Here is a 10,878-nt window from a genome sequence, read left to right as displayed (position 1 = left end):
TCAATACTCCAGGTTTAAAAATATCAGATAATTCCCTACAACCCACCCACATGCACGACTTAACGCTCTCGAACCATGTTTGTACACATTTGTTATGTGTGCCCACCCTCCTAGCCCCTCCACCTTACGCACACCCCCGCTTCTATACTTCTGTCCTCAGCCAAGCCCCGCTCTTGAAACAAATGGCACTGTTGGCAACTTCAAAGTCAGGAGCTCTGTGACTACCCAACCTTCAAAAAGGAACATCCCTTTGCATCCCTATGGAATATTAGGGGAGTACAACCAGACCAGCTGACTGAGCAGTGGCGTCCACCCTTTCCCAATCAACCAGCTGACACTTAGCCAGGCTGTTGTTGGAGATGTTCGTCCTCGGATCACACTTTGCCCCAACCCCCCAACCCCGCCCCAAAAAATGCCAGATTACCCCGCCCTTCCAGATGTGTTTTTGCAGAGATTGAGTTTTGATAAAGAGGGGGCAGGGTAGTTTGTTGGGTGCAGCTGGTCACCAATTTTGGGAGAAAGAGGAGTACAGCATGGACAAGTAAAGTCCCAAAAGCAGGGTTTAGTAGGGGCCCAGCTCCACCAGAGTCACGGCCCATTTTTTTCTTGAAGGGGATTAATAATGAATTAAGGCACTCCCACCCCCTCCTAAAAAGATATTCATGCATGCTAATGCATCCATTATTTATAGTGTGCATAGAGACTGGCTAGTGGTGGCCACATGCAAGTGGGAGGGATGTAAGGATGAAGTGAGGAGGTGGGGGTCTGTTCCCCCCGAATGAAGCTTCGAGGCTCTGGAAGCAACATCCGCCCATTGTGGCTGGGCTGGAGCTGGGTGGGGATGGGATGGGGACTGGATATGGACAAGTGGGAGGAGGTGGGGGATGAGGGGGCCTCGTTGCCAGACAGGCAGCTCGTGCATAGGGAGAGGGCCGCCAAGTGTAATGGGGGGAGGGGCAGGATTAAACAAATAAATACATGATAAGAAATAATCATGCCAGGGAGGGAGGGCGCGATGGAGACAAAGAGGCTAAGAGGGACGGGGCGGGGAGGTTATTTAAGTCAGACAGGATTTACTGTCTGGACGGACCCATTCTTGACCAAAAAAGATATGGCAACTTTTTTAGGTTGTTCTTTTGATTTGACCGTTTGGTTTGTTAGTTTGTTCAGACGATACTCTCACGGAGAAGCTCACTAAAGCTGTGTTACTTTGTCAGGATATCTGGAAATGAAATAAACTAGATAACTCTCATTGAGCTCCTCTTGGGATTTCAATGCCAGGTCTCGCACATACGGTGATACAGTAAGGTGGCAGTATGTGATAATTTAATAAAGCATTACAGAAGCGGACGCAGTGAAAGCAAAAGTTGAAATGTGGAAATTTGAAAAGTGTGAAGGTGAGAGATGGAGGAAGAGTGAGAAGAGGCTGCGCTCTTTTCATGTGCGCAGCATGCCAGGTATGTGGTGATGCAGTGAAGAAAGGAGCAGGGCGAGTAGAGTGATAAGATAAAGCGACAGCACGTGCTAGATGAGCTTTCTGCCCGACTGATCCCCATATTAGCATAGATACAGCCATCAGCATAGCAGGGGACTGGTGTTGTGGAGGTGACACCAGGACCACGACACCCCAACTCATCTCCATAGATATGACTGGGGCCATGGAGGTAAATCATACATCAGGCTTATCTACGATACGTCTGTAGTACATGACATTCTGCCGACAAGCTGCCACCTTAAGTTTCAGTAATCCTTGTAAGAGATTCATTCCTAATACTGCTTCGGCTGTCTCCAAAAGGCAGCAATGAAACACAACTTTAAAAAGGCTGAGGCGACCAAGAGTTCAGTTATTTTGTCCGTGCTTCTTGCGTGCATGAATACACATGTGCTGGAGATGATCTGGGGTAAGAGGTTATCAGTGTGGCTTTGCAAAACCTGTTTCAATAGGATTGCCCTCCCATTTCAATGTGTTGGTCTGGCATTATCCCCATGACATGCTAGTGAGGAAAATCCCCTGGTATGACGGAGTTACGAATGGTTGTACCATAAATGCACCAAATAATGGTCCATGAACTGTGTGATTCAGGAACAATGCCGGTAACAGCCAGACATCCATTAATGGCAGACATGCAACATGTTTCTCAACAAGTAGCACCAGAGGCAAGACCTCCCAGAAGTGACAATCTGCATTGTGCAAACATTGCAACCTTTGTTCCCCCCAACAAACACAAGGTGAGGCACTTAACTGTTTTTTTTTAATACCGAAACCTCAACCACACAGGAAAATCCATAAACATTGGAATGATGTCAAAACAACATTGTGAGGTTTGACGGTTTTCATTTTCCACTGCTCAAAGTAAAAATGGCTCCTGCAACATTTCCTGCACCCCCGGTGAGTTTTATGACAAATACAACAGCAGCTTAATTATACATGCGACCACCGCCATAAAAGCAAAACCATTAACTACCATCTTGTTAACACAGAGGACCTGTCTTGAAAGTGCTAGAGTCGCATTTTTAAATCTTTTCACTCAGCGCCTCTCTGTTGTGGCAGATTGGCACCATTTAGAGGAAATATAAAAAAAAATGAGCGTGGCAGTGCATTCTAACCAGACGCCATGGGCATCTGGTTAGAATGAACAGGATAGTGACCACTGAAGGGTAATTTTGATGACCTGCTCTTGATGTACTGGCAGAAAAGTGATGAAAGAAATACAAGTTAGTCGCATACCATCGAGACTCTGACATATTCAAAGAGAAAGAATTAGGACACAGATATTTTCCCTGACTTTGAGTTCATTCACCAGCTGCATGGATGCAGGAATAAAGGTGACTGCTGGTGTCCCTGACCTACCCCAGTGTGTCCAAGGGGAAGGCTTTGGAGTTTCCAAATAATAGTGAACTTCCAACCTCTTCCTTTGGTTAGGTTTCAAAGGCTTCCTGGTTTTACGTTACTGGCCAAACACGCCCCAGCTGTACACAAAGTAGCCACTCTCAATGAGAGCCTATGGAGGCACATAGAGATCAGACACCCCGTGACGTAACCAAACATCCCAGTTAAAAGCAAAGTGAACAGAGAGGGATTCCATTGATGTTATTGCTTGCTTAAACAGGTCAGTGTTCACTCATGGCAAGTGTGATATTACTGAAAGTAACATCACACTTGTGAGCGATGTTTCAAGCCTCTACAAAGAGAATCCAAAGTTTGCCACTGTCATGGAGTAGAGCGGTCAGCTGAATATTTCATACACAGTCCTTTAATCTACCTTATCCTTAAGATGTCCATATGGACTTCGTAGAATGTGTCAATCTTATGAGTGATCGCATTTAAAACCCACAAAACACTGCCCTGAAGGCAATCCCATCAAGCAGCATTCACTCAGAGATGTATAGCCCTATGTTAAGCAAATGGGCAGAGAAATGGTGACCCACTGAATCCATTATTTCTCCTCCTACGTCCATTGTCTTAAAGCCTGCCTTATGTGCCCGGAGTGCCTTTAAAGATATGTTAAGAGAAAAGAGCTCTCTGTCTTGGAATGAGCTAACTTAATTATCATAGCAACTGGCAGTGCTCCTTAACATGTCAATGGTACTTGGCCTGCATGCATAATTTTGCTGTGTTATTGTGGTGGCCTCTGCGTTTTTCACTGACAAAACACCTAAACCACAGGCACGGGGGCCTATTGTCATGGGCGCATCCATCTGGATCAAGGCCATTAGAGGATATTTGCACTTCCTCTGTGGCTCCTGGCTCTTTTTGACATGCAGCAGAAGGAGCAGGCATCACCCACCAGTGCAGGGCCAATTGAGGTGCAGATTGACCAGAGGGACAGTGAAGAAGGGCAGCCAGCAGGGCAGCGCTCCTGTCAACTCCAGTGATGGACACCCACGTGGGGGCTGGTAGTTGGCCTGAGGTTTCTGAGGTCCTCTAGCAACTGATGGGACATGACGAGGCAGGCGCCCTGGTTTCATTCTTTTGTCCCTGGGGATGTTGTAGGGTGTATCAGAGAGTCAGAGGCTCTTGGCTACAGCACACTTCTGGTGTCAACTGCCTGCAATATACAACTGCCCCTCGCCTGCCCACACATACACGATAGGAAAAAAGATATACCAGGGGCTGTTACGTACAGGTAAACAGTGCCTTAGATGAAAAGAAAAAAAAGTGATTTTCTCTATTTTTGTTCAACCTCAAAACATGAATGAAAGATGCATGTATGGAACCTACTGTATATGATGTGAACAGAGCGCAAACATTCTGAACAGAAATGGATAAATGATGCCCTTTGAAGCAATGGAAACATGCTGATAAGGCACACAGGTAAGCCTGATGTGGTTAATGCCACAGCGTTTACAGGGACCGTGACTGTTCCTTCATATGTGTGTGTATGTGGGTGTGTAGTATGTGTGTGCTTGTTTGCACGGGTGAGTGAGACGATTAATAGTAAAAGCATAGATCTCTATACGCATATGGGAAAACAGCTCTCACACACAAATCAAACAGAACCAATTCAGATCCAACACATAAACACCTTAGCTGTCAATCCATATCGCTCCGTGTGTAACTTATATGCTTGGGCGGCATACGTAGCCCCTCTGAGCTGTGTTGGAATGCTGACAGCACAGAGATATGAATCTTGATTTGATTAAGAGTCAGAGTTGAGGGTCTAAACCGTGGAGCCAATGGAGCCAATGGAGCCAGTTTGGGCGGGTGGGCAGGGACACTGTTGTGAAGGAGGTGAGGTGGAGGGGAAGGGGCAGAGTGTGATGGCAAGGGGGGGGGGGGGGGGGGGGTTACCTGTGGCCCTGGCTCCAACTGGGAGTAATTTGGAACAGACTGCTCCCAACGTGTTCATTAGGTTGTGATTGGGCTGAGCGCAGGTGGGGAGGGTCTGCCCTCCCCGACGCTGAATAGTCCTGATTGTGCCCAGCATAAAACGCCATCTGTTTCAATGAGGGAATGAGGGAAAGAGAGAGAGAGAGACGGCGCGAGGAAAGAGGAGGGAGTTACTGGGGAAAAGTCATGTTTTATGATGTCTGGACAATTTTGTGTACTGACGAGAAAGAAGAAAAACGTAATATACGGCGACATTTGCAACTCTCTTGCTTGTCTTAAATTTACGAGTGCAATAAAAAAAACGCCATTCCTTTCTATATGCAAAAAAAGTCTACGTCCATAAAGTAAATTAATGATTGTCGTATAAGCAAACTTTGTGTAAAAACACAAATAGTGACTTATTCTAGACAAGAGGTAAAATGGCGTACGTTTGCAGCTTAAATGGCAGGTTTCAGTCTAGCTGTGGCTTGCCACTGTGAGCAGACGGCTGAAGAGACAAGGGGATTTGAGATGGGGCAGCAGAGTTTATTTATGGGCCTTCTGCTTCAAAGCCGGGATGTTTTTGGTTAATCCTGTACTCGTACCAAAAGCAGACGAACAAATGTTAATCTAGGTGTTTACATGGGCATTTACACATGACTATTTTGCTGTAGACACAACATTGCCCAAAATCCACATTCATAAGTCTCATGTGGATAAAAAAAATAGAAGAAGAAAATATCTTTTTACTCAGTCAGCCTCTCTCTTTTTTTCTCTCTGTAACTGCAAGGTCCTGGGAAGAAAAAGAAGAGAGCAGAAGAGAAGAAGGCCACTGTTTGCTGCTCGACTTTTGAAGGCGTCTTTATCGCGCTTGGCAGCGTGGTCCTGCGTGTCCAAGCCTCGTCGTGCTTTTCATCCTTTGTGCTGTCCAAGGTGTGTCCAATGCACTGGGGCTTTGTGTGTGGAGGGAGACGACACATCACATTCTGTCTTCTGTCCCGAGCTGGGGGATGGGGGGATTCGTGGAGGAGGGGGGGGGGACACAACAGAGGAGGGACAAAAAGCAAACTTATAGAGGGCCACGGCTCTTCAAAGCTGTGATGCACAAAGGCTTATAAAGCGTTACTTCATGTAGAGTTGTGCCAGATGTAATTGCGGGGTTCCTAGAGATAGAGAATCGCATGCAATGCTTAGCCCCGCCCCTGGCACCATGAAAGAACTGTAAAGCTTCAACTGCAAAAGGGGGGTGAGCAGAAAAGTTTGCTTTACTTTGATGCACAGTAAACAAGTGAGTAAATAAGTTATCTTAAAGGTCCTGGTACAAATCCACCCTTGCCTCCACGGAAAGGATAATTTCATGCGCAGAGCTTGATGGGTGCAGGAGGACTGGCTGTCCCCATTAGAAATCAGGGAGGGGGGAATCTGCACAGAGCGACAAGTGATCCCCCTCCCCTTTTTGTCTGCTCCGCCATCAGCTTCATGGTATATAGGCTCCCTCAAGTGTGAACACAGCTTTCTCCAGAAAATGATGTTGATTTATTGTTAATAAGCCCAGAGGTTGGCAGAGTGAGCGCGGTGCATGGCAAGTATAGGTAGGATGGGGTTTTCCTGATCAACCTGACTAGTCCTCATCTGTTTCCTGTGGCCTCCTGCTGAGATGGTACGGGTGAGGAGCGTGCATTGTTTAATATGTTCCAAGGCACAAACGCTGCCACTGTCAGGTACATTTGCGCAGCCTCCTCCCTGTTCAATGTGTGCGTGTGTGTGCGCAGGTGGGTACGTGCATGTGTGTGTGTTTGTCTTACTGACAGTGAATGGTAATGGGTGTGGAGGAAAGGGTGGTGCCATCACTTTAGGCCTGCAGATGGGGCTCCCACAGGAGGGACACGCCCCGGTGTTTTTCCTAAGACAGAGACGAAGGCAAACATGGCGGCAGATCCATCTTTGCATCTTAAAGGTTCAGCAGACACTTCTATAGCCAGAGAACAGTAAGTTCTTGTTGTCTCTTCATGTGTCGTGTCCAAAGGCCTCCTGCCAGGGCTGTGAAAACCACAGCGTCTGTATCCACAAGGTCAAGGCTTAGATGTCTTGCACAAAGATTTTCTTCAGCGGGCTTCATTTTTAATGTAACAGAGTAAACTAAATCATGTAGAGCTTCATCAAGGTGACATAGCCCGAGCACAATAATAGCATATAAATGCACTTCATCCTTGGAGGATGAGTTTACTCAGGGACCTGTGTTTGTTTTACAGACTTCTTTCTCTCTACTAAGGACTCTCAAGTTTACTTTATGTCTTCATTGCAGTAAAAGGCCCGTGTTTGCTCTATGCTAGCGGAATTACAATGGCTGTTCATGGCAGAGTGAAACCTTGCCCGTGATTAGAGTGGAAATGAAGGATCTTGTGTATATCCAAGTGATATTAAATGGCACCTGGCAGAGCAGGGGCGCCAAAGCCTTAGCCGGTATGCCTTTGCATATCAATAAGTAGCCACTCCCATGAAATGGAATAATTCAACCACGCGCGTATTTGACTACAATAATTATTTTTGATGTCGGAGCCACAACTTGCATGCAAATCCAGCTTGGGTATAATATATTAAATAATCATCAAAAAAGAAAATTAATAACAAATAGAACGGGAAGAGAGCACCGTAACATGTTGCCACTCCTTTTTTTGGGATGGCAGTGTAGCGAATAACAATAAATGTTACATGCAAATACAGAGAAACATATTGCAACAACGTGCACAATAGACGCAGCGATAAAGCCGCTTTAGAGTGGATAGACGCCGGGGCTAAAGTGTGCAGGACTCATTTGGTGATTCGCCACTGCAACGTGTGTCCAGATGAAACTTTTGGATCAGCTGTAAGCCGGCCAGTATTTCTCCACATGTACGCACCACTCTCAGGTCAGAGAACAAAGCACAAGGGCCGGCGAGCAGGTGTCAGGGGTCACGGTATCCCAAGGGGACCTTGAGTCTCATCCCAAAACCTCTAACATTTTTCAAAGCCCTCCTGCAGCCCAGGCCCTCATCAGTGAGTGCCCCCGATGGCCCCGTGCACATATGCACTACCCCAAACTCCTCTCTGGTGGGTGAAGGGGGAACCTGAGTGCATCACCTGGAGCCCCCCGTACGTGAGGAACAGACTCGGTCTGTCCAAAACCAGCCTGAGACCCGGTAGGGGGGGGCAGTAATGATGCTGAGGGGCCAGAAACACATACAGGGGGCAGATTTCATTTTCTCCTTATTTCACAAAGGCTTTTCGCACATCTTGTAGGACTCAAAGCCCAGCTCGAGAGGTTTTCACCCCATGAGAGATAATTACTCATAACCCGCATGGCCCTGTTAGCTTGGGTTCAGATACACATTCACTCAAATTTCAAATGTTCCATCACCTTAGTTTGACTCAAGCAGAGCCACAACAAACCATTTCAGTTTGTTTGGAGTTAGAGAGATTTAGATCTCAAACTTTTGACCATAGACAGTGACATAAAAATAAGTCAAGACAGTTATAACACTGGCCGAGCCCCACCTTACACAGAGAAAGAGACACCATGGCCCCACTGTGTCACATGTAAGAAGCTGAGAAGAATTTAGGTGCTCTATCTCTCAGCAGATTATACTTTATCCCAGATGAAGGGTTGAAAAAGAGCGAGCGTAGTTCAGTCAAACTAGCTAAACGGGTGAGAATTAAGATGTTGTAGCGTGGGATGAGGCAGTTATGCATACATAACATGTTGAGGCTGGGACCCCCTACTGGGGAGAGGCACGACAAAGCCTCTCAAACAGCAATACCTCTGGGACAGCTAATGATTAATTAGCTTGTGTCATTAAGTGAGGCAAATGTCACCCGAGCTTCCTGGGGAAGCTGTCACACCATGTGTAGGCTACTCACAAGTTTCCCCCTCAGGTGTTGGTGAAGGATGGGGGGGTAGTGCACTGTTACTAGGCAAATCCTGACATCTAGTGGTCAAATATAAAACTGCAGCAGTCTCCAGTTGCCATAATAAAACCTGAGTCTATACAGAAAACAATTTTTTCCTTTGTCTTGAGCAATGTATCTCCATATTTATGGAGAAACGGTAGCTTGTCAACATATAGCTTATGCCTAACATTTCTAACAATAGGTCATCAGCAAAGAGGTTATCCATATTCGGCTTTGGGATTACTCCCTGAACTCTGATCCCTGATCACTAAATTAGGTGAGGTGACCTCTGACCTTTGAGTGTCATTTACCTCATTGACCGTGGCACTGACGTCAAAATTAAAGAGCCGATGCTTCCTCACACACAAGTTTCTGAAGAGGCGTGAGCTGGCATGCAGGCGTGCTTGGCGACACAGACATTTTTATAATTGCAAGCCCTTGCATCACACAAACATTTTAGATATAGCTTGCCCGATATAACATTATAGACTTTTTTTTCTTCTTTTTTTCAAATGTAAAAGCAGAATAAAATGTTCTTACCCAAAATCCGAGGAGCAACTTGGGATGGACAACTTTCCCGTACAGTTTGGAACTAATCCAGACAAGAGAGGCCACCGAAATGGTGGTTAAGAATGAAGTTACTTACTTTAACGGCTAATTAAATTCTAGTTTCTCCATCAGCTACCACTCAATTTTCACTGAACACATTCTCAAACTTTCTCTCTCTCTCTCTCTTTCCATCTCAGGATCAGTTAGTCTGCATTAAAACCTGTTCTGCTACAAGACCAGACCAAGAAGAAGTGAGAAGGCCGCTCTCTTAACCAGGGAGTGGCAGCGCAACGTGGAGAGGCTCAACGCGCTCACAGACGCACACACATACACACCTCACGTCTGTGTTTATTCACGTCCGCAAGCGCACACGCACACACACACACACACACACACGCACACACACACACAATCTGCCTCAACCTCACATAGACATACGCATACAAAAGCACACCTGTCAGGGTCTTTCCACTCTGTGAGCAAGAGCAAAGACGTCTGGCCCTCCCTCTGTCTCTCTGTATGTGGTATCCCATGTCTGTTATATTAAAGCAAATCCATTCAGTTCCCACTTTCTCATCTGAAATAATGGCATGAGTAATTTTCACATTTAGGCAAGTGAGGACACATGCAGTCTCTCGCTCTCTCGCTCTCTCTCTCTCTCTCTCTCTCTCTGCTTAATGAATGGAATCGGATCTGGGCCCCTGTGGCTGCGGTTTAATCTGCCTTTGAAGATTTCTACAATTTCCTGATAAAGAAATAAACCCAAACCTTCTTACACCTTTGTATTCTATTGCAAAATACGCCAGGAAATAAGACATCCACTCATACCTACCTCAACATTTACTCATACCTACAAGTGCATGGGATTTATGTGTTATTTACCTCGGCTAAAAGGGCCCCGAGACCCTGGCAGGAGACTCCCGATTGTGCCAGTTCACTAGTGTGTGACGTCCATTTGAAGGGAATAGAATGATTGAATTAAAGTGCACTTTGGTCCGGAGTGCTCTCTCTTTGCCACTTTGCACCATAACATGTCTTGTCCTAAAATAATTAGATTGGGGCCTTGAGTGGTGGAGTGGCCGGATCCTCAATGGTCAAAAGAAGGAATGGCTTTGAATGGAAGCCTCCCATCTTAAAAAAACACTTTATTTCTTTACACTTGAGGTTTGTTGTCTTTTGTGACTATTATCCCCATTCACCATTTGCTTTCATGCAGCTGTGCCCCTCTTAAAAAAGTCTTTGTGCCGGCACCATGAATACAGGGAATGTGTCCATGGCAGGTAGCCCTTATTGCAAGTTAATCTCCTGAAAGAGCCTCATACAAGTACTTTTAAATTCTCCTCGAGCCACAGAGGGTTCATCATCAATCGAGCACTTCTCCCCTTTGTAGGGCTGATGAGTGTGGTGCCCGGCCGGTGACAATGGCTACCAAGTGTGGCAAATAATCACCTTCAGGGGAAAACACTAGTAATTACTTCTAAACTGTTTGGGCTTCGGAGACAACTGCTATTGTGCAATAAAATGAAAGGCTCCCTTTAGAGAGCAGTGCTGTGATGGTTGCTCGCAATCTTTTTGTCATCTGTTTGTTTACA

This window comes from Anarhichas minor, unplaced genomic scaffold (assembly GCF_050575085.1).
Source record: "Anarhichas minor isolate MPS153535 unplaced genomic scaffold, ASM5057508v1 ptg000028l, whole genome shotgun sequence".
Classification (NCBI taxonomy): Eukaryota; Metazoa; Chordata; class Actinopteri; order Perciformes; family Anarhichadidae; genus Anarhichas; species Anarhichas minor.
This window is presented reverse-complemented; position numbering follows the sequence as displayed.